We start from the raw sequence: 25,482 nt of genomic DNA, 5'->3' as shown, positions 1-25,482 counted from the left end.
TGATGAAGGGTGTACATATTAGCTTAGTTTTATAATTGATATGTTAACAATCTTGTTTTTATTGAAGATTACAGTAATGGTGCATAATCACTTCAAGTCAATTTCCTTAGACTCATATATTCAAATAGATCTTATTATAGTGTTTGGGTAATGATATTTTTTATGTAAATTTTCTTTCTATTAGCGTTTTTAGGTGGATCGACTGTCCAATTACCCAAGTTCAACTCTTATACACTCTATTTCTTGGTTCCATGGCACGGACGAAAGTACCAAGCATTAGAGATCAACAACAACCGATTCGACGGTGGTTGATTATTCACGAATCTAGTCCGGAGTCGTGCTCAAAATCGACGGACTCTAGTGTGCCACCAACACCTCTAGCAAACACAACAATGACTCAATCAGATAATGACATAAATTTAGAGCACTAAAGGCATGATTTGAAAAATATTGGTCTAAAATGTAGAACTCAACCAAAACAAGTAGAGCTCAAGGGTTATGGTTGAAATTTTAAAAAATGCTATGAACTTTCAATTTAGAGCTCGACTAGCTTGAGTCGAGATTTACTAAGTCTAATTGATAGAATAGAGCTCGACCATATATAGTTGAGATTTCCAAAGTCTAATTGATAGCATAGAGCTCGATCGGTGAGTAGAGCTCGACCATATATTGTTGAGATTTCCAAAGTCTAATTAAAATTATAGCATAGAGCTCGACTGATGTGAGTAGAGCTCAACCAATGAGAGTAGAGCTCGACCGATGAGAGTGGAGCTCAACCATACAAAGTGGATATTTCCAAAGTCTAATTGAAATTGTAGAATGGAGATCAACTAGTGTGAGTCAATAAATACCATAAATAGTCGAGAGTTCCAAAACATAATTGAAATTGTACCATAGAGCTCAACTAGTGTGAGTAAAACTCTACTGATGTGAGTGGAGCTCAACCATACATAGTAGAGATTTCCAAAGTCTAATTCGTTGTAGAAAAGAGCTCAACTGGTATGAGTAGAACTCAACTGGTGTGAGTAGAGCTCGACCATACATAGTCGAGATTTCAAGGCTTAAGTAGAGCTCTACCAAACATGGTTGAGATTCCAAAATTTTAATGAAATTTTCATAGGTTTTCTCAACTGGAGTGGGTAGAGCTCGTCTAACATGTGTTTTACTCTGTTGATTAAAATTTTATATTTCTCTTGTATTTAATTACTAGGTACATAATGAAGAAGAGTCAGTGACATGTTCTGAGAAACAATCAGAATCACATGCTGATGAACTTCCTCTGTGCCACGACAGAATACACTTTCAGTAAGTTTTATTTTGTAATATATTTAATTTTTTATGTTATTTATTATTGAGAAATATGATATTTAAGTTATTGTAGATCGAAAAGATTCCTCGATTGAAGCCTATATTAGAGGAGAATGAACACTTTGAGTGCAAGGTAGGTGTAAAAAGTAAGATGGATGATGTCACAAAACTTATCAATGATGTACTAAAGAATGACCCGAACAACTTAAAATTGTTCAAGGAATCTCCATTCGGCCACTTTCTTGAACTTAAGAACTATGAACATTCAAATCAAGTCATGTGGTTATTACTCATTCAGGAAGCCGACAGTGATAGAGAATCAGAGATGTGGTTTGTTGTTAATGAGGTACCGATCTGATTCTCGTTGGTGGAGAATGCATTAATATCTAGGCTAAAATGATCAGAATATCCAGAAGGTTGGAAAAGTCAAGCTAAGTCAAACACATTTAGAGACAGACACTTTCGTGGGAAAACAATAGTTAGCATTGACGATGTGAAGGCCAAATTTACACAAATGTCCAACCCAAACCAAAATAAAAAAGGTCAAAGGAATGTAAATGTATAGCCGAGCTCTACTCATATCAGTTGAGTCATATTGTAAAGGTTCTACCAAACTCAACCATGTATAGTTGAGCTCTACTCATGTCAGTCGAGCCATACAGTAAAGGCTCTCAAAACTTAACCATGTATAGTCGAGCTCTAATCATATTAGTTGAGCCATACAATAAAGGTTCTACCTAACTCAACCATGTATAGTTGAGCTCTACTCATGTCAATCGAGCCATATAGTAAAGGCTCTCAAAACTCAACAATGTATAGTCGAGCTCTACTAATATTAGTCGAGCTCTACTCATATTAGTTGAGCCATATTGTAAAGGTTCTACCAAACTCAACCATGTATAGTTGAGCTCTACTCATGTCAGTCGAGCCATACAGTAAAGGCTCTCAAAACTCAACCATGTATAGTCGAGCTCTACTCATATTAGTTTAGCCATATCGTAAAGGTTATACCAAACTCAACCATGTATAGTCACATTGTCACATTTATTAAGATTCAATTATTCTTATCAAATACATTGTCACGTCTCCTATCTACTATATATAAATTACCGCATTTAATTAATACAATAATGTTCATGCCTATATTTTACTAATAAATAAAATTGTCAATATAATTAATAAATTAATTGTACAAAAAATATTTGTATTTTCATAATTTTTCTAGACTAAATTGTCACATTTATTAAGATCCAATTATTCTTATCAAACACATTGTCACGTCTCCTATCTACTATACATAAATTATCACATTTAATGAATACAATAATGTTCATGCCAATATTTTACTAATAAATAAAATTGTCAATATACTTAATATATTAATTGTACAAAAATATTTGTATTTTCATAATTTTCCTAGACAAAATTGTCACATTTATAAATAAAATTGTCAATATACCTAATATATTAATTGTACAAAAATATTTGTATTTTCATAATTTTCCTAGACAAAATTGTGATATTTATTAAGATTCAATTATTTTTATCAAACACATTGTCACGTCTCATATCTACTATACATAAATTATCACATTTAATTAATACAATAATGTTCATGCCAATATTTTACTAATAAATAAAATTGTCAATATAATTAATAAATTAATTGTACAAAAAATATTTGTATTTTCATAATTTTCCTAGACTAAATTGTCATATTTGTAAAGATTAAGTTATTCTTATCAAACACATTGTCACGTCTCCTATCTACTATACATAAATTATCACATTTAATGAATACAATAATGTTCATGCCAATATTTTACTAATAAATAAAATTGTCAATATACTTAATATATTAATTGTACAAAAATATTTGTATTTTCTTAATTTTCCTAGATAAAATTGTCACATTTATTAACATTCAATTATTCTTATCAAACACATTGTCACGTCTCCTATCTACTATACATAAATTATCGCATTTAATGAATACAATAATGTTCATGCCAATATTTTACTAATAAATAAAATTGTCAATATACTTAATATATTAATTGTACAAAAATATTTGTATTTTCATAATTTTCCTAGACAAAATTGTCACATTTATTAAGATTCAATTATTCTTATCAAACACATTGTCACGTCTCCTATCTACTATACATTAATTATCACATTTAATGAATACAACAATGTTCATTCCAATATTTTACTAATAAATAAAATTGTGAATATAATTAATAAATTAATTGTACAAAAATATTTGTATTTTCATAATTTTCCTAGATAAAATTATCACATTTATTAAGATTTAATTATTCTTATCAAATACATTGTCACAAGCTAGATCACCCATAGTTGAGCTATACTCATGTTAGTTGAGCTCTAAGATGAAATTATAATTAGTTTTCCAAATCTTGATCATTAACAGTTGAGCTCGACTCACATCAGTTGAGCTTTATGCTAAAATATTTATCAATCTTTGCAAAGCTCAACCATCCATGGTCAAGCTCTACTCATGTCAGTTGACTTCTATGATGAAATTATCATTAGTCTTCCAAATCTCGACCGTTGACAGTTGAGCTCTACTCACATCAGTAGAGCTCTATGCTGAAATATTTATCAATCTTTGCAAAGCTCAACCATCCATGGTCGAGCTCTACTCATGTCATACGGGTTCTATAATGGAATATTTATCAATCTTTCGACTTTAGTGTCTCTTTTTGGCCATCGAAACCTGACCTCACAGCATTAGAAACTACTGCAGCAGTTGCTTGACGATGCTTTCTTTTCCGACTAATAAGGGAACAAGTGTGAGTGTTACAATAAGTTCGTATTGAGAAACGCTCTGAGTTGGTAACTTTTGCTGCACGCACTGACCAATTGCATGACTTGTCAAAACATTTTGTCACATATAATGACTTGGTAGATTTATTAGTTTCCATCTCAAAGCAAGCCTTTATTGCTATATCATTCAACTTAGTTTTTACCTTGTCCTTGTTCTTGAATTCTTGACCAATTGCCAAATTTGATCCATCTGGGAAACTAAACGGGTCTTCACTAGTGACTTGATTTTGTAAGTCGTGGTGGTCTGATGGATCATAGTAGTGGATCATAGTAGTTGAGTGGGTCAATGTCATTTGGAGTTGGAGATGATGATGTTGTCCTTTTGTTAAGAAGGTCCATAGGTTCATAACCTATATTAACACAACTTTTGCCTGGTGCAGAAGCAGCATCACAAATATTATTTTCAATGTAGAATTCACGGTCAAAGTAATCATCTATTAAACTTTGTTCATTTTCTTTTATTCCACGTTCAACTTCCCTATCACATATATCTTCTCTCTTATGATGCTAAAACTGTCGCCAAGATTGTTGTTAAGGTGGAACAGATCCTTCAACGATTGTACACTTATGATGCAAATATTTAGTTCTAACATTCAAACGAAGAAAGATTCAAAATTTAAAATACTAATGTCGACTAAGTCCAGTTAAGCTCAACTATTATTTTAACCACAAATAATTGAGCAACAATTGAGCTCAACCATGCACCCTTGTTTGGTTGAGCTCAACTGTACATAGTCGAACTAGTATCTCACCCATGTTTGGTCGAGCTCTAATGTAATTATCGTCTTGACTGAACCCAATCGGGCTCAACTGTACATATTCTATTACCATTCTCTTGTTTTTGAGTTGAAAATGTCAATTTTTCGAAGTGAAACTCACAAAGAAGATAATACACAGATCTCAACTGTGTACTGTTGAGCTCGACTGTGCATAGTTGAGCTCTCAACTGTGCACAGTCGAGCTCAACTGTGCACAGTCGAGCTCAACTATGCACAATCGAGATCTACGTATCATCTTCTTCGTGAGTGCTCTCAAATGTGCACAGTCGAGCTCAACTGTACGAAGTCGAGATCTTTGTATCATCTTCTTCGTGAGTTTCACTTCGAAAATCGCCATTTTCAACTCAAAAACCAAAAAATGGTTATAATATGGCTAACAATGTACTTATATTTTTTTTTTGATCACATTTACATGAAAAAACAAACATCTAAGCCAATAAAATACAACTTTCTTTATTTTCACATTCAAATCAAAAATTAAAAAGTTAGGGTTTTTCACTTACTTTACCTTAATGTAATTGCTTTTTTCTAACAATGTCACTAAAATAGATAAGTAAGTATGTCACAACATAATTCTTCTATAGATTTGGAGAGATTTTGAAGAAGAAATGGTGGATGGAGAAGAAAAGGATCAACCCTAATTTTTTTTTTTCAGATTTTTTTTTGGAACATCTTATTTTTTTCTTCTTTTAATTAAAATTAAATATAAAAATAAAGGGGCATTATTGGAATAGCAAAGTTTCATTAAAGGAGGAGGTTAGTGCAGCTAAAATTTGAAAAATAGAGGTTACAAAGCTAATAGAAAAACTTTTTAAGGTTATATAGCTTAATTATCCGGCCCCAAATAATGTGTTCACCATCTTTGGCGAACCGCATGTAGGGGGAATCTAGAAGAACACAGAATAAATATGCGAAAGAAGTTAAGGAATGACCATTGACCAATATCAACAATCTAAGCGAGCGACTGCCAAAATTATTTAAAAGCGATGCGATGATATGGTTTTCATGGAAAGCAACACAAGGTGGTTCCATCCCCTGCACAATGACGCTCTTGTAGTCATGGGTAAAATTGGGGCGAGCAACGTATACCGCATTTTGGTTGATAATGGGTGTTCTGTTAACCTTATTGGCCACTCTTCCAAAGTCGTAAAGATTGGAAGAAATCTTGGCACAAAGAAGAAGAAAAATTTGATTGAGTTTCTAAAAAAGAACCTCGATGTCTCCACTTCGTCACATTCAAATATGGTTGGAATCAGTCCCAAGGTAATAATGCATACCTTGAATTTGGACAGAGATATACCAACCAAACAATAGAAAGGAAGATTACTTGGAAAGGATAGAGGAGAGGCACTAGAGGAGAAAGTAGCTTGCCTCCTAAAATGTTGTTTCAACAGGGAAGCTAAATATCCGACTTGGACAGCTATCCCCATTCTGGTTCCTAAACCTGATCTCAACAAAGCCTGTCCAAATGAATATTTTCCTTTGCCAAGAATCGATCAGATAGTGGATGCGACGAACGCTCATGAGCTTATGTGAGTCATGGACGCATACTCTGAATATAAAAAGATCTTGATGAACCCAAAAATATAATACAAATATATGTTGGGAAAATATATGTTGTATCAATAGAAATTGGTAAGAAATATTACAACTCTAGACAAAATAATACAAATAAACTTTAGATTGATTAAATAGTGTTACAACTCTATAACTAAAAATACAAATAAATAAGAGAAGGATTAGAAGAAGAGAATGGTGAAATAAAACTCTAAGAAAAATGATACAAATAAAGTAAAAATGTTTGTGACAAAAGAAATGAGAGGATTATAGCTCTAAACAAAAATATAAGTAAATAGAGCAAGAAGAATAAGAAGAAAAATAATAGTAGAAAATATAAGAACAAGAACAAATAACAAGAAAACTCTCACTCACACAACCAAAATGAAGAGTGTTGAGGATCACCAACTTGAACAAGGTTTGAAACCTTTGTCCAAAAGTTTATTTCCCCCTAACTCAAGCATTAACGGATCTCTCACAGATTTTGGAAATTGCTTTCTAGAATAATTAAGCTTCTAGTTGTTTTCTAGCCAAGTGCTCTAGTGTATAGAAAAGTGGTATCTTACAAGTGAGCAATATGCTCCTATTTATAGAGTTTAGAGACACCCTTTGAATTTCAAATTCCACCAACACCCATGGCTGTTACCAATGATTAATTGGATGTTTATGGAATTAAAAATGAGATTTGGGAGTTATTTGGGTTCTTGGAGCCGTTCAAAAAGGTTGGAAAAACTGAAGAAAATTGATCAGTCAAGCACCTGTGGCTGCGACTAGGAGTATCAGTGCCCGCGACCACTGGTCTCTGTTCCCCAGGCCGCAGCCACTGACCATTTTCAGCACACAAAAATGTGTTGTTTTTCCAAACAGTTCCAATCCACTCCCAATTGATTTTGTAACCCCCAAAACACATTATTGGGGTTAAAATCATATCTCTAACATCCATTTTACATATGGCTTTAAGAAATTCATCTCAATATTGTGTAACATCAAATCTACACAATAATGGGTAATATTTGGAAGTTACAAATTTGTGACTGAATTTGTAACACCAAATATGTTACATATTTGGATATTCACACATATCTAAATATTGTAACTCTTTATTAAATGTTACAATATGTGACACTCTTTGTCACATTTATTTAATCTAAAACATTATATTATAAAATAATATAACATTCCCCCACTAGATTAAATAGTTATCTATTGTAACACTTATTTAATCAATCAACATTATAATTTAAAATAAAACATACCCCCCACTTGATGAAATAATAACTCTCTCTTATAGGAGTCATTACATTGGTGCATAAATTATGTTTTTTTCAACTTGAACTTTACTATAGTGTAATTATCACAAATTTGTTGAAAATTTGGTTGCACTAGGCATTGAACCATCTTTCCATGATAAAAAATCGATGATAACACACACACCTTTGCCATGTTTACTTGAGACCTCTAAGTCTCGCTTTGCACCATTAATGGCCATGTGTACATTCCATTCATGGACGTTCTTGAGAATACTCCCAATTCTCATGAGAGGCGACACCACCCCTAGGTTCATATAGGTAGAACTCTTACAGTATTTTGTTACCAAAAATACTTGTCTTCACAAGACTGAATTCTATTAAAACACCTCTCGGTTTTAACCCTCAATGTGGTAACTCACAAGTACTCAACATCTCAGACGGGACTTGTTTTGAGTACAACTAATATTCACTTGATGACTTGTTGTTACCTATTGAACCTAACACTATTCAAATAGCTAGTGTTAAGATCGGTTACCATCATTCGTGAATCTCTTTAGGGAGTCTAAGTCCCATCCCTCGAGATGATGTAGCCAATAAATATCTCATTAGCGGCTTAGTGAAAGGATCCGCCAATTTTTCACTTGTTCTCACATAAGATATTGAGATGACTCCTCTTTGAATCAATTCTCTTACATATCCATGTCTTAGACTAATATGTCTAAAATTCCCATCATACACTCCGCTGTATGCTCTAGCCAATGTTGTTTGGCTATCACAATGTATCAATATAGTAGATACATTCTCTTTGATTAAGGGTATCTCTACTAATAGATCCCTTAACCATTCGACATCTTTGCCGATAGCAGCTAGAGCTATAAACTCTGCTTCCATAGTGGAATGAGATATACAGGTTTGTTTCTTGGAACCCCAAGAAATTGCACCCGCGCCAAGTGTAAATACCAAACCAGTTGTAGACAAGTTGTCCCTAAGATTGCATATCCAGCTTGCATCTGTATATCCTACTAAGATTGAAGGAAATTTGGAGTAGTGAATACTTAGTCCTTTGGTTTTCTTGAGATAACCAAGGACTCTTCCAATCGCCTTCCAGTGATCCACACTTTGATTACTTGTAAACCTTCTAAGTTTACTTACTGCAAATGCTATATCAGGTCTAGTACAGTGGGCAGCGTACATAAGACTCTCTATAGCATTAGCGTACTCCAATTGAGCCACCGCTCTTCCTTCATTCTTTTCTAGTTTTACACTATGATTGAATGAAGTATTGGCATCTTTAACCTTGAGATGGTTAAATTTGTTCAATACTTTCTCAACACAGTGGGCTTTCCCTAATGCAAAACCCCCACTATGTTTCTTCACTTTGATACCAAGTATGGTGTCAACTTCTCCAAGATCTTTCATCTTGAAGGTTGATGATAGAAACCTCTTGGTTTCTTCTATCCCTTTCATGCTATCACTTAGAATAAGCATGTCATCCACATATAAGCAAACAATGATCACATATCCCTTACAAGTTTTGGAATACAAACTATTGTCTCCATTGTTATGCCTAAACCCATTAGACATGATGGCTTGATCAAATTTCTCATGCCATTGCTTAGGAGCTTGTTTCAATCCATATAAGGATTTTACAAGTATACATATGTTATGTTCATATCTTGGTAGGACAAACCCTTCGGGTTGTTCCATATAGACCTCCTCATTGAGGTCACCATTAAGGAATGTCATTTTGATATCCATTTGATGAACATACAAGTTGTGTATAGAAGCCAAAGCAAAATAAATTCTTATAGAAGTTGTTCTTGCAACAAGCGCATAGGTATCGAAATAATCAATATCCTATTTTTGCCTAAACCCTTTAGCTAATAATCTAGCTTTAAAGGTTTGGATAGTGCCTTCAATGTGGTATTTTCTCCTAAATACCCACTTACACCCAATTGGCTTACACCCAATTGTCCACAACTTGTTGGGTATTTACACTTGGTGGAGGTGCAATTTCTTGGGGTTCCAAGAAACAAACCTGTATATCACATTCCACTATGGAAGCAGAGTTCATAGCTCTAGCTGCTACCGGCAAAGAGGCCGAATGGTTAAGGGATCTGTTGATAGAGATTCCCATAATCAAAGAGAATGTATCTACTATATCGATACATTGTGATAGCCAAGCGACATTGGCTAGAGCATACAGCGGAGTGTATAATGGGAAGTCTAGACATATTAGTCTAAGACATGGATATGTAAGAGAATTGATTCAAAGAGGAGTCATCTCAATAACCTATGTGAGAACAAGTGAAAATCTAGCGGATCCTTTCACTAAGCCATTAACGAGGGATTTAGTGGCTGCATCATCTCGAGGGATGGGACTTAAACTCCCTAAAGAGATTCACGATTGATGGTAACCTATCTTAACGTTAGGTATTCAACCAGTGTTAGGTTCAATAGGTAATAACAAGTCAATCAATTGAATATTAGTTGTACTCAAAACATGTCCCATCTGAGATATTGAGTACTTGTCTGTTACCAAGTGGAGGGTTAAAACCGAAATGTTTTTTTAATAGAATTCAGTCTTGTAAAGACAAGTATTTTTGGTAACAAAATACTGTAAGAATTCTACCTATATGGACCTAGGGGTGGTGCCGCCTCTCATGAGAATTGGGAGTATTCTCAAGAACATCCATGAATGGAAAGTGCACATGGCCATTAACGGGGCAAATCGAGTCATAGAGGTCTCAAGTGAACATCGCAAAGGTGTGTGTGTTATCACCGATTTGTTATCATGAAAAGATGGTTCAATGCCTAGTGCAACCAAATTTTCGACAAATTTTGTGATAATTACACTATAGTAAAGTTCAAGTTGAAAAACACTTTGCTTTATGCACTAATGCAATGACTCCTATAAGAGAGAGTTCTTATTTAATCAAGTGGGGGATATGTTTTATTTCAAAATATAATGATTGATTAAATAAGTGTTACAATAGATAACTATTTAATCTAGTGGGGGAATGTTATATTATTTTATAATATAATGTAATATTATATTATATTATAATATAATGTTTTAGATTAAATAAATGAGACAAAGAGTGTCACATATTGTAACATATAAAAAAGAGTTACAATATTCAGATATATGAGATATATCCAAATAATGTAACATATTTGGTGTTACAAATTTGTAACTTCCAAATATTACCCTTTATTGTGTAAATTTGTTGTTACACAATATTGAGATGAATTTCATAAAGCCATATGTGAAATGGCTGTTAGAGATATGATTTTAACCCCAATAATTTGTTTTGGGAGTTACAAAATATTTTGGGAGGGTTTGGAACCGTTTGGAAAAACAACACATTTTTTGTGCTGAAATTGGTCAGTGGTCGCGGCCTGTGGGACAGAGACTAGTGGCCGCGGCCATAGGCAAAAAACTGAACAATTTTTCAGTTTTTTCAATCTTTGTTGAACGGCTCAAAAAACCCAAATAACTCCCAAATCTATTTTTTAATTCCATATTAATCCAATTAAACATTGGTAACAGCCATGGGGGTTGGTGGAATTTGAAATTCAAAGGGTGTCTCTAAACTCTATAAATAAGAGCCTATAGCTTACTTGTAAGACACACCATTTCTATCCATTAGAGTACTTGGCTAGATACACCTTGAGGCTTGATAATTCCAGAAAGCATTTCCTATAATCTGTGAGAGATCCCTTAGTGCTTGAGTTAGGGGGAAATAAGCTTTTGGACAAAGGTTTCAAACCTTGTTCAAGTTGGTGATCCCCAACACTCTTCACTTTGGTAGTGTGAGTGAGAGTTGTTTTTCTTTTGTTTCTTGTTCCTTTCTTTCATTCTATTGCTTTTCATCTTTATATTGTTCTTCTCTATTTACTTGTATTTCTTGTTTAAGAGTTGTAATCTTTTCTTTTCTTTTGTTTCAAACACTTTACTTTATTTGTAACCTTTTGCTTAGAGTTGTATTTTACTATTCTCTTCTTCTTCTTCTTTTGTTCATTTGTATTTTCAGTTACAGAGTTGTAACACTTTATTTAATCAATCCTTGTCTATTGTAATATTTTGCATAGAGTTGTAATTATTCTTACCCATTTCCATTGAGGCAAATACATTTTTCCTAACAGAGAATAGTTCTCATATAACAACTTCTCCTTTAGAGATGTTGAAGCTTGAGAATTGTTGTCACATAACATGTTCTCAAAAAATTTAACTTCTCTAGATTCAATCACAATATTAGACTCTAAGTCTAATAGCCTATAAGCTTTACTATTGTTGGCATAACCAACAAAAGCACACTTTATGGCTCTTGAACCTAATTTTGTTCTATTAGGTTCGTTTTTCTTGCAATATGCAAGACACCCCCACACTATTAAGTACCCTATGTTGGGTTTTCTTCCATTCCATAACTCATATGGAGATATCTCATTTTTCTCCATCGGTATTCGATTAAGAATGTGAAAAGCGGTTAACAACGCTTCACCCCATAAGTTGAAATTCAACTTAGAAAACACCAACATAGAATTTATCATCTCTAGATAAGTCCTATTTTTCCTTTTGGCAACACCATTGTGTTGTGGTGTATAAGGTGCGGTGCACTCATGAATTATACCATTTTCTTCACAAAATGTATTGAATTCATTAGAGAAGTACTCTCCTCCTCTATCACTTCTTAGCACCTTAATCTCTTTATTAAGATGATTTTCAACTTCTAATTTATATACTTTAAAAGCATCAAATGTTTCATCTTTATGCTTTAAAAGAAACACATAGGTATATCTACTAAAATCATCTATAAAAGTAAGAAAATACCTTTTACCACTACTAGTAAAAACACCATTTAATTCACAAAGATCACTATGGATTAAATCTAGTAAATTAGATGATCTTTATACACTAGGAAATGGTTTCTTAATCATTTTTGCCTTAACACATGTGTTGACGGTGAGAACTTGTCAACAAAATCAAGTTAGAAAAATCAAAATCTATTGCTTATCAATGAAGAACTTCAACAATGTAATCAGAAACTTAGAAACTTAGAAAATAGTTGCAGAAGAAAAAATGGGGAAAAGAACTTGTATTCCTTTGTTGGCTCAAGCTTCAGTGTTTTTTCCAACACCCTTCAATGTTGAAGTAGGATTCCCTTTATAGTGGGCTCTAATGGCCCCTGATAGATTATGGTCCCGGGGACCAGATTGTACACAAGTATGGTATATGGTACAATCAGGTGTAGTGGTGTCGACTTCAGTATATGGTTAGAGTTTGTTGGAGCACCTCCACTTTAGTACGCGATGGTGCCTCAACTACACGCATAGTACGAGTGTCAGAGATGGATTGGTGAGGATCGTAACAGGTACCTCACTTGTATGACCACTACTTGTCCGGCGTGGATGTTGTCCTTGTATTCAGATGCCTCTTGATTGGTACGCACATTCCGTACTCTTATGTGTACCCTGCACTTATTGGATGCTTTCACCGTCTGAAGATGTGCTTGTTGATTTAGCCCCTTTATGCCTATCTAAGCATCGAATTGCTTATTGACTGGACATGATACATACGGGAGGTAATCTTTGCTTGTTGTATTAAAGGGGCGAGGTGTGAGAGGTCCCGCGGGGTGCTCAAGCAAAAGGCCAGCTCGTGGGTGAACTTGGGTGAGAAGCCGTTTCACAGGGTCTTACGCACGAGGCTATGTAAGGTGCGCTCCTCCTGGGCACAAAACGCTCTCCCCATGTGCGCGAGGTGTGCTTCGCGAGGCATGCCACCCTTAGGTGCGAGGCACGGTTGTGGAAAGGCAAGGCTGTCTCTCGCTAGGCCTTATTGGCGCAGCTGTGGCGAGGCGAGGCGAGGCCATCTCTCGCGAGGCCCCTTGGCCATCTGGGCAAGCACGGGGCGTGCGAGACACCCCTTCTCATGAGGCGTTAGGTGCAAGACAACGGTCTCGCTCTCGGCCATCTGGGAAGGCACGGGGCGTGTAAGACGTCCCTTCTCGCAAGGCGTTGGGGGCGAGACAGCAGTCTTGCTCTCGGCCATCTGGGCAGGCACGGGGCATGCGAGATGCCCCTTATCACGAGGCGTTAGGTGCGAAACAGCGGTCCCACGAGGCGTGGCTTCGCTGGGTGCACCGAGAGGAAGCAGGTGGGCATCTCGCGAGGCATGGCTTCGCTGGGTGCGCTGAGAAGAGGCAGGTGTGCGTCTCACAAGGCATGGCTTCATTGGGTGCGCCAAGGGGAGGTAGGTGTGTGTCTCGCGAGGTGTGAGACGATGGTCCTGCCGAGGTGCATGGATTCTAGGCACGCCGAGGTTAGCCTCATGTGCCTCTCCGCGGGACGATGGTCCTGTCGAGGTGCATGGGTGCTAGGCACGCCGAGGTGGATCGAGGGCCTCGCGGCACATGCATGTATTTAGGCGTTTATGGGACCTTAGCGTGTGATTTGGACCTTTTACAAGCATGGAATTTTGAGCATCCACACTTGCTCCCCAGTCTAGGAGAGGGCCTTCAGGCGCTCTGGTAGACTTTTCGATATGGTGTCTTGAAAGCATGGGTGGTGTTAGTGATGATCCTTGTGATTTCTTGAGATTGATCATGAGCCTATCGTCTTGCTTCGTGGATCCCAATCTAGATGCCAAGCTCCCTTCTTGGCCATTGATCAGTCTTTAGGTTCGATGGTTAAGATGAGCCTGCGGCTCCTATAAATAAGCCTTCACATCTAGCCTATTATTTACACTTTACCTCTTCAGCTTAGTGGTTTTGGAATCCTTGCTCCTTTCAAGAGGTAAGGGGTTCAATCCCCCACTACCTCACTTTTGTTTTTTTTTTATTTGAGTTCATTTCTTGTATGTCTGTATCCATGCAGGTACTTGAGGACTGTTGACCCTCAATTTGGCCAATGATACAGAGTCAGAAATACGACAAGAAATGAGATGATAGTCAAGAGTGGAATCAAATGGTAAAGAAATGACACAGACGATTTATAGTGGTTCGGCCCCAATGAATGGTAATGACCTACGTCCACTTAGTGCTATTATTGATGTTGAATCCCAATGTCATGATCAAAGAACTAGGGTTCTTGAGTTTCACAAGCCTTAGGAGAATTACAACTTCTTGGAGGATAATCGCCCTATACGATCTTCCTCTCAGTATTAAGAAAAAAGGTTCAAAAGTACCTTCCTTGAGCCCTCTCATGCATATTTATAGGCTCAAGGGGGGTTACATGGGCCAATGGGCCTTAATTATCCCTAATCTCAGTGTATCAAGGCAATAAAGAGGAAATAATAATTGTAATTATTACAAGATTACATATCTTTTAAGGAAATAAACCGAAGTGTGCGACCAGTCTGGTCGTATCTAATCGTGAGGTTTGATGAAGCAGCAGGGAGCTGGTCGATAGACGAACAACACCTCTTCATAATGACATTGCCGCGTGTCAACCATGTGTGAGAAATTCTTGCCACGTCATCAGCCGCCATTTTTGGGTAAACATTTGCCCCCAAGTTTATTTTACTGTGACCAGCATAAAGTAAACTTAGGGAACTGACCCTTCGCGTACCCCACCAAATCTGTCAGAGCAGCTCTTGCCTTCTCGAAAAAGGTAACCAATCATGTCCAATCAGGCCTTTTCGGTTTCCCAAAAAATTGTCTGACGGCTATTGCACTTCCCCATTCTTTGAAAAAAGTAATTCCCCGATTACCTCTTTTACAGTGCTATGATCAATATAAATAATTCCCTAAGATCACTCTTTTACTTTTTACTTTTCATTTACCTTCTCTTCTTCAAGAACTCTGAAGAACTCTACACACAGAGCCCAAAAAACCCAAACGATTTTAGCGTTTCACGAAGCTTCTGCCCAACCACTCAGCTTAGTATTCCAGAAACTCGCTTCATCCTTTTCCCAAGTAAGTTTATCAACCTTTTCAGCCATCGAAATGCCATGCAACATATTTTTCTTTATCTGCTTCGTATCTGAGTCTTTGAATGTTCTTGAACGAAACTGTTTTGGGGTAAATGGGTATATTGATCAATGTTTGATACAGTAGGAAAGAGACACTTTGCTGGGGTTAAGAATCAGTTTGATAGTCGAGGTTATAGATTTAGGGCGTAAAATCGAAGTAAAAATTCGATTTTTAAGCTAGTTGAAAAACTGGGTTTTTCCCGCCCTTTCAGAGTCGAAAAGTTTTTCCTGAAAAACTTTTCACTTCTACTTTTTAATCTATTTTCCTAACTGTTCGCTTGAAATATAGTGTTTTTTTTTGTCATAATGCTGCTAGTCGTATAAAGGCTTAATTTTTATACACGAGCAGCGTAATTCCAACCTTTAAACACATTTTTTTAGGCCATAGATTCTTATCTCCCATTTTTCTGTTTGTAGATTTTCATGCAAGATTCGTGGGGAGGTGAGAGGCCTATCAACGGCAATTTGTTGGCCCTATTGCTTGAGGATGAGGAGCAACCGTCGCTGCTGATCCCAGAGATCCCTTTTTCTCGTGTCATCCCAAACACTCCATTGACCCCACCTCAAAACATGGGTCGAGTAAAGTCCAAAGCCCAGAAAAAGAAACCTTCCACTCCTTCAAATCAGCCTGCTCCTCAGGGTGAAATTCCTTCGACCAGTGGTCGAGAAGGAAATACCCCCCGACCTAGAAATCCAAACTCAAGGCCAACTCCGAAATGCCATTCGACCAGATGTCGAATGGTATGTTGCTCCTCCAAGCCGAATCACGGTTAGGATGATTGCCCATTACATCAAGAAGTATGGACTTCCTGGGGTAACCTTAGTCCAACCCACCCGAGACCAGTGGGCAAACCTGCCTGGAGGTGCCTTCAGCGCCTGGTCGAGGTATCATATTGAGTCAGGAGCGATCCTGCCTCTCCATTCTTTCTTCCAAGGAGGGCCAACTATTTTGGGGTCGCTCCTTTCCAAATAACCCCAAATGGGTATATAATGCTCTCTGCACTCTATATCCTTTATAGTCATAAGAAGTGGCATGTCCCTACGCCACACGAAGTCAACTACTCGTTTGACCTAAAATCCAATCCCAACCAAGAAAACATGGGGTTCTTCAATTTCTGCCACAAGGAAACGACCCGCACTTTCCAGAGTGATACCACTTTTATATCCAATGTGGGGACATACCATCTGGAGTACTTTCTGACTACCGACATGGTCACCAACAACCTGGCCTTCACCCAAGGAGGTAATACCTTTACTCCCCTGGTCATTTATTATCCTTGTATTTTATCTGCATTCCCCTTAGAGATTTAGCGTATTTCAGGTCCATGGCTGCGACCCGCTCCCACTTCAGAAATGGAAGTCCAAGCAGCACTCATGGCTAGCATGACTGACGTAGAGAAGAGCGTCAAACATCTGGTCACAGAAGCTAACCTGAGGCTAATCGGGCTTTTGGCACCTCACCAGGATGTGAGGGAGTCAACAGCGAGGAGTGCCACCAGCGAGGAGATTCCCGAGCAGCACCCAGACGTGTCGCAACCTCAAAGGAGGAGGACGAATGGAGTAACAATTAGGGAATCCTCCAGCACCCCATGAGTAGCTGCTCCCCCTGCCCCTACGGGGAAGGGAAAAAAGAAAGTCTTTGAACCCCCTGCACCCATCAACGAGTCCTTAGATGAGAACGGTACTGTTTTATCATTCTTAGATAGCTTGCCAATTCCTTGTCATTTATTTGACGGGGATGACAACTTTAAGTATACTCCAAACTTAGGTTTAGATTTCTTCCAGGCAGTAAGTGAGGGTAGCAGTAGTTCAGTAAGTAATGCAGCGACCAGTAGTTGTAGCACGGGTACTTTGCTTATAATTCCCTTGCTTTCCTTTTTAGCTCCATCTATACATATTGTCTCACTACTCGTATTGTTTCCTTTTATGCAGAGATCTCATCTGAAGATGTGTTTGATCACTACAAGGTCGCATCTACTTCCTCAAGCAGGAAGAAAGACAGCAAGATGGCTCACGGAGAAAGCAGCAAAACTGCTTCAAAGAAGGCCCGGACTGAGGATCCTTCAGTAGCTGCTCCTTCGAAAGAAACCACGCCACCTCCTTCCCCACTCGACCAGCTATCCTCAACTGCACAGGTCGGCCAGCACCCTACTCCTCCAGCGGCTTCCGACCAACCACACTATACTCAGCCTGAAGACAGTCTGGCCAGCACCGTGGTCAGTTCGGCTAGGGATAGAATATACAAACTTTCCAAGTACAAACGCAGTCAAGAGGCCATCGCCGGCACCAGCTCCATGGAAACCGACCAAATAATAAACCGAGGGCTGAACGAGATAGTTAGTGTAAGTTAATTTTTGTTGTTGAGTCATTTTACTCTTAATTTCTGCCATCATCTTATTCCTTTTATCTGATCGCAGGGATTGCTGATTATCACTGCTGGTTGGCGTCGCGTGGGTACTTTGGTCACCCAAACCAAAGACTTTGACATCAGGCTTGCTGAGGCAGTGAAGGCACTCGAGGGGAAGAATGCTGACCTACTCGAGCAAAACACAGAGCTGACCAAACAGAACGATGAACAGCGTGAGCAGAAAGCCCAGCTTACCGAAGAGCTACTGGAGAGTCGGGTTGCCCTGAACAGATCTAATGAGGACAAAGAAAAATTTAGGGAGAGTGCCAAACTCAACTACCAAGAGGCCAGACAGCTCAAGCTTGACCTGATTGCGAGCAGAAAGGAGACGGAGGATCTAGAGGGGCGCGTTAAGGAGCTCGAAGAGACTGATGCCAAAAACTTGGAGAAGTATAGGGAAGCCACCCACCTTTGCTTCTACGAGTTTTGGAAGCACAATCAAAAGGCCGACTTCAACTATCTGTCTAAGCGCTTGAGACAAACTTTAATGACCCGATGTGCCATTCGTCTGGAGGAAGAAGAAAGAGCCAAAATTCCTGCTTCCCCAGAGATTTCCTTGGCAATGGGGATTGACGGTGCGGAGAATGAAGCTGACGCTATTGTCGACCAGAGCGCTCCTCAAGATTCTCCAGCCTCGTAGTCTTTTCTTTAATTTTTTTTATCTTTTGAATTTATGACCTACGGGTCGTTATGTAAAGACAATTGCTTTTTTTTTTAAATTTTTATTGCTGCACGGGCAACTTTTACTTTTATCAAAAAATTACATCCGAGCAGTTACTGCTCGCGGTGTAAAGGAATTCCTTTTGATATTATAATATTTGCATTTTATTATAACATCTATTCGAATGACCGAACCTAGCATAGTACTTTAGTTTGATTTAACAAAATACAAAATTTTGAAAAATACTCTAAGTACCCTAGTATGCTTTCACTTATTTTGCTCATGTGTTTACATACCTTTCGATATGCTTTGCTTACTAGATGCCTTATATGCCCCCCAAGTGATTGAGGAGCTTTAGGTCCTTGGTCACTTGCCTTGACCAAAACCTGTTCGAACATTACTACTCGTAGCAAATAATTTAAACGATAATACAGCAAAACAACACACGTAATGAGCAAATACTTGTAATAAATACAATAATTGGCAAGAATGACTGGCTGCGCATAGTCCCTTATATTTCTTGTAATAGATGGACAAATCATGTTTGTACGAGTGATCACCGAAATGATCTTACACTTATAAGCGATCAGTCACATAAAATGACCAACCCTTTTTCTTAACTTGTAAAAAGTAAAATTAATACAAGCCAATTCTTTAAGAATAATTGTTTATTGATAGTACTTGCGCAGGTGTTCTCCATTCCAATAGCGAGGAATGAAATCTCCATTTAAGTGAGAAAGTTTATAGGTGCCTGGATGGAGGACTTATTCAATCTGGTATGGTCCTTCCCAATTAGGTCTGAGTACTCCAGCAGCCTGGTCGCGGGTGTTAAGGAAAACCCTTCGAAGTACTAGTTCTCCGACATTGAATTTCCTTTCGCGTACTTTAGAAATGAAATACTGGGAGGCTTTTTGCTGGTAAGCTGCTATTCAGAGTTGGGCTTGCTCACGCTTTTCATCGATCAAATCCAGGGACTCCATTAATAGCTGGATATTAGAGCCTTGATCGTATTTCATTCTCCGATGCGATGGGGGATCTAACTCAACAGGTAACATAGCCTCATATCCATAAGCCAGGGAGAATGGAGTATGGCCTGTTGCTGTTCGATTGGAAGTTCTATACGACCAAAGGACTTCAGGCAATTGCTCTGGCCATGCCCCCTTTGCTTCCTCAAGCATTTTTTTCAGAGTATCCTTTAGCGTTTTATTGACTGCTTCGACTTGTCCATTTGCTTGAGGATGAGCGACTGAAGAAAAGCTCTTGATAATTCCATGTCGTTCACAAAAATCCGTGAATAGATCACTATCAAATTGTGTGCCGTTGTCAGAGACAATTTTTCTTGGCAATCCATAGCGACACACAATATTTTTAATCACAATATCCAGCACTTTCTTGGTCGTTATGGTTATGAGTGGCTCGGCTTCGACCCATTTTGTGAAGTAATCAACGACAACCACAACGTATTTGACGCCGCCCTTTCCTGTGGGCAGAGATTCGATTAAATCTATCCCTAGACTGCGAACGGCCACAGACTTTGCATCAATTTTAGCTCATTAGGGGCTGCTAGTGGAATTTTGGAGAACCTCTGGCACTTGTCGCACCTCCGCATGAATTCCATCGAGTCTTCGTTCATCGATGGCCAGAAGTATCCTTGCCTTAGGTTCTTTTTCGATATGCTCTGTCCCCCAGCATGGTCCCCACAAAAGCCTTTGCGGACCTCTTTCATCAACTCTTTGGCCTTCTCTTTTGAAATACATCTAAGGAGTGGCATTGAGTATCCCCTTCGATACAAAATTCCATCAACCAGGATATACCTAGCAGCCTACCGTTGAAGGGTCCTAGATTTGTTTTTGTCAGTCAGTAACACGCCTTGCGTCAGGTACTTTATGTAAGGTGCCATCCATGTGTCCGCCTCCTGGATCACCAAAGAGGCCTCATCTGTTTGGATGCTTGGTGCAGATAGTCGCTCAACTGGCACTATGTTCAGAGTGTCAGCGTCCTTCGTACTTGGTAATTTGGGCAAAGCATCAGCATTTGACTTCTGGTCGCGAGGTACTTGCTGAAGGGTGTACTTATCAAACTGCGCCAATAGATCCCTCGCTTTGTTTAAGTAAGCAACCATTTATAAGCCTCGGGCCTGGTACTCTCCCATGATCTGATTTACTACTAGCTGAGAGTCACTGTAGATGTCAAGTGCCTTTATGTTCATGTCTCTGGCTAGCTGTAATCCTGCAAGCAGTGCTTCATACTCGGCTTCATTGTTAGATGCGGTGAAGTCAAACCTGATTGCGCAGTGAAATCGATGCCCTTCAGGCATTATCAAAATCACTCCTGCTCCTGCGTGATGCTCACTAGAAGAACCGTATGTAAACAACTTCCAAGAAGGAGTTTGGCTTTCAGACTCGGGCTCTTCAGACCCTTCATGCTGCTCGCTGTCTGGAAGCCCAATGAGTTCTGTGAAGAAATCTGCCAGGGCTTGCCCTTTTATCACTGCTCGTGGTAAGTAGGACATTTCAAACTGTCCAAGTTCGACTGCCCATTTCAACAATCTGCCTGCGGCTTATCGCTTCTTTAGAACTTGCCGTAGAGGTTGGTCGGTCAAAACTATGATTGGGTGAGCTTGGAAGTAAGGCTGCAGCTTCCTGGAGGCTAAGATTAAACAATAGGCTAATTTTTCAATGGGTGGATATCGCAGCTCCGCTCCTATTAGCCTCTTGCGTAGATAATAAACAACCTTCTGCACGCCTTCTTCTTCTCTTACTAGGACAACACTAGAAGCGTATTCTTTGATCGCCAAGTAGATGAATAAAGTTTATTTATTAATCGAATTTGATAGAATCAGTGGTTGTGACATATGCGTCTTCAAAGCTTGAAAAAATTGCTCGTACTCTTCCGTCCATTTGAATCTCTTGCTGCCTCTGAGTAGATTAAAAAATGGGATGCATTTGTTCGTAGACTTGGAAATAAATCTACTGAGAGTAGCAATTCTTCCGGTTAAACTTTGAACATCCTTGATCTTTGTTGGTGATTTCATATCGATTAGGGATTTGATCTTCTCAGGATTAGCCTTAATTCCTCGTGAGTTTACTATAAATCCCAAGAACTTCCCTGATCCTACTCTGCAAGAGCATTTCAGGGGATTCAGCTTCATCTGATACTTGTTCAAGACGTTGAAGCATGCTTGTAAGTCCCATATATGCCATTCTGCCTTCTTTGACTTAACCAGCATGTTATCGACATATACTTCCATGTTTGTACTGATCAGCTCCTTAAACATGTGGTTGACCAGTCGTTGGTAAGTCGCACCAGCATTAGAGTAAAGCCCTGTATCAGTCTGAAAGCTAGTGTTATCCTCATCAGGTGGATGTATATTGATCTGATTATATCCAGAGTATGCATCCATGAATGAGACAATCTCGTGCCCTGCAGTGGCATCGACCAGTTGGTCGATCCTAGGGAGTGGGAAACAATATTTAGGGAAAGCTTTATTAAGGTCTGTGAAATCCACGCAAGTTTGCCATTTGCCATTCGGCTTGGGAACTAGCACGGAATTAGAGACCCATGATGGATAAAATGCTACCCTGATGAATCCATTCTCCTTCAGCTTCTCGACTTCTTCCTTTAGAGCCTTTGATCTATCGTTGTCGAGCAGCCTCCTTTTCTGTTGTACTGGTGGAAAACTTTTGTCTATGTTCAGGACATGACTAATGACTGCAGGGTCTATTCCCACCATGTCTTTGTGCGACCAGGCAAAGACTTCCTGGTTTTCCCTAAAAAATTCCACTAGTGCTTGCTTCGTTGTTGTCTCTAAGTTTTTACAAACTTTCACAACCCTTGTCAGATTTTCTTCATCGAGTTGGACCTCTTCAAGGTCCTCGATGGGTCCTATCTCTTCGTCAAAATCCCCAAAGCGAGGATCTAAATCTCTGTCCTCACTTTGGGCAACACCCTACTTGGTGACATTATCACCTGATTGGGCTTGTACATCAGTCGCCATTTGCAACTCTTTTCCGACAACTTCCCTCGATACACCTTTCTTCACCTTAGTTATCGAGGCATTGTAGCACTCCCTCACTTTCCGCTGATTCCCCAACATGCATCTTATCCTTGCGTAGGTTGGGAATTTCATGGCCAGGTGCCATATCGAGGTAACGGCTCATAGGTCGACCAAAATTGGCCTCCCAATTAGAGAATTATATGCTGAAGGACAATCAATTACTATGAACGTAGTGAGTAATGTCCTATTTGCAGGTGTAGTACCTGCTATAACTGGGAGCCTAATCAACGCGGTTAGGGTGAGCCATTCACCAGAAAAACCATATATGGTTTGGTTGCATGGCTCCAAATCCTTGACGGACAGTTTCATTCTTTCTAGTGAAGACTTGTATAGGATGTTGACTGAGCTTCCTGTGTCAACCAACACCCTCTTAACCATCATGTTGGCAATTTGTACGTCAACGACCAGCAGATCTGAGTGTGGGAATCGTACGAGATGGGCATCGTATTCAGAGAAGGTTATCGATTCCTCCTCTATTCGAGCCTTCTTTGGTGCTCGATCCTCCAAAATCATCATCTCGATGTCCTGGTCGTGGCGTAGGGTTCGAGCATATCGTTCCATTGCCTTCCCACTGTCCCCTGCAAGGTGTGGGTCACCACAGACGGTGAGTAATGTGCCTACCACAGGAGCTGGCAATAAAGGTGGCGAGCGTTGGCGTGCAGCTGCCTGCTCATTGCCACCTTGAGCCTCTCGCTGAGACCCTCCTGCGGCCCGCACATATCTCCTTAGATGTCCCTGCCTGATCAGGAATACATCTAATTCTTCAACTGGTTGCACTCATTTGTGTCATGTCCGTAGTCGTTGTGAAAATGACATAATTTTGTTGTATCTCTCTTGGAGATATCCTTCCTTATAGGTGCTGTTCACTTATAAGGAACATTAGAGCTGGTCACCTGGTAAACCTCTGCTCAAATTTCGACAAGAGTCGTATAGTTGGTGAATCTCGACTCATATCTATTGCCTTTGGGGCATTTATTCTCAGATGCTGACGGCTCATTGTTCGCCCGTTTTCCACCATTCCTGCCATTTCTGTTCCTGTTTCTTTTGGCGTTGCCATTGGGTTTATTTGATCCATTGACGGCCTTGGCGGGTTCTTCTTTTGGTCCTGTTATCCCTAAAATAAGAAATGAATGACATGGCAAGCATTAATTACACGTGGCTAACACCTGTCAGAATCTGTGTTCGAATATCGACCAGGAAGACATCCAGTATCATGCGCTCGGTTTCTTCATACGACCAGACTGGTCGTACGAACATTATACGCGGAGGAAATCTTAGGCAGTTATGATGGAATCCGAAATTATCTCCCATGATTTCCTGAGTATCCGATTATTTAGGAAAGAATATTTGTAACAAATCAATGTAAATCTTCCCTGAGCTAAATAGAAGAGGAGGGCTCAGAGAAGTGGATCGGATCTTTTTCTTTTGAGTAAAAGAGGTCATTTGAGATTAGAGAGAGATTACACTAGAATAATTGTATTTTCTTCTTCAAAGGTTAGTGAAACTGATTGAACCCCAGTTCTTTGATCACCCCTTTGGATCTTATTTCAATAACAATTCAAGTGGACGTAGGTTATTACCAGATCCTGGGGCCGAACCACAATAAAATCTTGTGTCTTTAGTATTTTCGTCATTACATTGTTTTCAACGTTTTCATCCACGTCAAGCGTATTTTGACTCCGTGTCAGTTGGCCAAAATATAGGTCAACATTCTGGTGCTTTCGTTGAGAGCTTGATATAGCATTATTGAGAAAACCAATGGCGAAAACTACCAGAAAAACTGGACAGGCGGCCGGCGCTGCACCACCTAACCTGCCTCCTCCTCCTGCAAACGTGGCCAAGGATGAGCCACATTTGGATTTCGATGAGTAAGAAATGGACGATGCGACGCTGAAGAGTACCCTAGGGGCTCTACATGAAGAGCTGGCTAATCTGAGGGCCAGCCAGGAGGGTGTCGCCGAGATTATGGCGCGGCAGCAGCAGAAAATTGAGCGGCAGTGCCTGGAGCTGAGTGAAAGGCAGGCGGAGATGGATCGTCGCCAGAGGGAGGCCATGGCTGCCCTCGAGGCAGCCTTACAATTGGCTAGGAATCAAGCTGCACCTGCCTCACAGCCTGATCAACCCGCAAATGGGCCACCCCACAGGGGTCCCAATCCTAGCCCGCCTGTCCAGCCCTCGAGCCCACAAAGGCCCGAGCAGCCATAGGTGCCCCATGACGATGTCCCGTTGATGGACCTTGAGGAGCAGCCTCCATCCTAAGCTGGTCGCCGCAATCCTCCGTAGCAGAGGCAGAATAGGAACGAGCAGCAGCCTCGTAGTCCTAGACGCCATAGGGGCGAAGAGCCAAATCATCCGAACAGAGGACAGCATCCTCCTGGTAACAGAAGGAATTCAGAGTTAGGCTCTGCGGTCTGAGGCCCCCCATGACATGATAATGCACGGGGACCTAACGACCAATGCAGACCACCCTCTAACGCTCGGGAGGTTCCAGCCCAGGAGGGCCATAGAGGGAATAGACGATCCCACCATAGCCAATCAAGGTTCAGAGATGGCCATGGTTATAACGAAGTCGACTCGGGCAGAGGGAATGCTAGCCGGAGGGATGAAGAAAGAGGTGGAGGCAGGAGCCAGCTACCTCAGG

Source organism: Humulus lupulus, chromosome X, assembly GCF_963169125.1.
Source record: "Humulus lupulus chromosome X, drHumLupu1.1, whole genome shotgun sequence".
Lineage (NCBI taxonomy): Eukaryota > Viridiplantae > Streptophyta > Magnoliopsida > Rosales > Cannabaceae > Humulus > Humulus lupulus.
This window is presented reverse-complemented; position numbering follows the sequence as displayed.